This window comes from Echinops telfairi, unplaced genomic scaffold (genome assembly GCF_000313985.2).
Source record: "Echinops telfairi isolate 266 unplaced genomic scaffold, ASM31398v2 ScPeMD7_7419;HRSCAF=8457, whole genome shotgun sequence".
Taxonomy (NCBI): domain Eukaryota; kingdom Metazoa; phylum Chordata; class Mammalia; order Afrosoricida; family Tenrecidae; genus Echinops; species Echinops telfairi.
In genome coordinates, this window is record NW_022111319.1 from 2,309,994 (window position 1) to 2,312,011 (window position 2,018).

The 2,018-nt window shown below is 37.0% G+C and overlaps 1 pseudogene; it reads right to left on the bottom strand.

The window, feature by feature from the left end:
- Positions 1 to 23: 23 nt before the first annotated feature.
- LOC101663972 lies at positions 24 to 868 on the bottom strand (annotated as a pseudogene).
- Between the last annotated feature and the right edge of the window lie 1,150 nt (positions 869 to 2,018).

The following is a 2,018-nucleotide window of genomic DNA, read 5'->3' on the forward strand; positions in this document are numbered from 1 at the left end:
CTCTGCTGCACACCTTTAGTGTTTCACGTGCAGAACAACCCCTGCAGGCCCGTCAAGGCATCAAGGCTGCTTTTTGTATCTAAGGCCAATGTCTGCTCAGTGAACATCAATGAAATGTTGATAGATGATGACTGAGTACTGGTAATGCTACTTACTGCTGCATCTGAAGGCTGGTATGTTATAACACCATTTTTGCTTCTTTATTCCCAAGCCATTACTTCCTTGTAAATTTGTTCTTTCCCTTCTTCTATGGCATGCTCCCTTTTTCCAAATTGAGCATCACAAATTTGAGGTGAGGGTGCTTCTGCCTCAACAGGCTCATACCACATAGTGATATATGGGTGATGTAATGCTTCATCTACAAAGATTCATTCAACTGGATCAATTACTAACATTTTTATAACAAATCTCTGATTTGACTTGTTTTTATTTTATCTCATTCAGACTACAAATTTGATTCCAGAACACTTTAGACTGTTTTCCACATTAATTCCTTACAATTTGGCTGATGTTTCTTCATGAAATCTGCTGATGGCTTTCCTAGCTGTTCCATAACTTTATTCCATTATCCCATTAATTAATATGATCAGTGCCTTGGCATATTACACAACCTTTCACCAGTTCTCCCATTATGCAACTCGCTGACCAGATATCAACATTCTCTTTGCACCCCATGCCCGGGATGACTTCTAGGACTCAACAATGTGGAGTTACCTCATATAAGGTCATCATGAAGTTGGTGCATCCTGTCCTGGCCAGTCCAAAGTCAAGGATTTTAAGGGTACAGTGAATTTACTACAGTGCTGCCCGGTTTTAAATCTCTATGAATGATGAATGACCCTGCCTCCATTTGAAATACTAGTAACATAATTTCCAGTATCCCAACAAAACAAAAGGTACCACAGTATGGCAAACTGACAGACAAGTGGTGCATGCCATCCACATCCTTCTGCAAATCAGTGCTCAGATTTTAAGGTAGAATACATTCCCTCTCTGAATCTTAACTTTTATTTAAAATCATTTTTATCACATGGGCTGGTGTTTTCCTTTCGTGTGGACTTAGCTGAAACCTCCCTTAGATGGATGCTTGTTTATGACAGGTCTTTAAGATCCCAGACCCATCTGATTTCTTCAGCACACTATAATATAGTACCTATATCTTCAGTGAAGGAAATATTGCCTTCATGTAGGCAAGTATTGACCAGGGCTACATCATAACAATTAACTGTTCTTATATTAAGGCTAATGATTTCAGTTCCTTTAATCTACAACAGGTCTTTAAGGTTAAATTAATTTCCTTTAGTGGGTTTCCAAATAACACAAATTTTATGTGTTACATATCAAGAATGTTGGACAATTCTAAATAGAAAAAATCAAAATCCACAGCCATGGTCTTCTAGGGATTAAAAAATTCTCAATAAAAAATGCATGATTAGCAATATAATACTTAGTGGAGTCTCACATTGGGAATATATATATATATATATATATATATATATAACCTTTTTCCTCAAGGCTAGTTTGTTCTTCCTTATTTCAATCCCCAACAGATGTAAAATCACCTTCACAGGGAAAACTTATTCCCTCCTCCTATTGTCATGAATTCCCATGAAAATTCACTGACCACCATTAAAGGAGAGTCTAATAATTTGGGATGACCGTGGGAACATATGGGAGGAATTGTTTGATTCTGTCATTCTACCCGCTAAAGAAAAAGAAAACTGACCACACCTGAGATGAGGCTTCCTTTGAATAAATATTTTTAAATGTACAAATATGAGAGTGATAAATGGATCACAAGCTTTAGACAAACCCATTATCACATTGTTTGAGAGATGAGATTAAATCACTGCATGACCTGAGAAGAGATGCCTATCTTAAACTTGATATTTGTCTCATAGTAATGGTCTCATTACCATGTGGATCATAACAAAAACAAATAACCTTGAGAAGCAGGGGAATTCCAGAACACTGCATTGTGCTCATGCAGAACTTGTATATGGATCAAGAGACAGTTG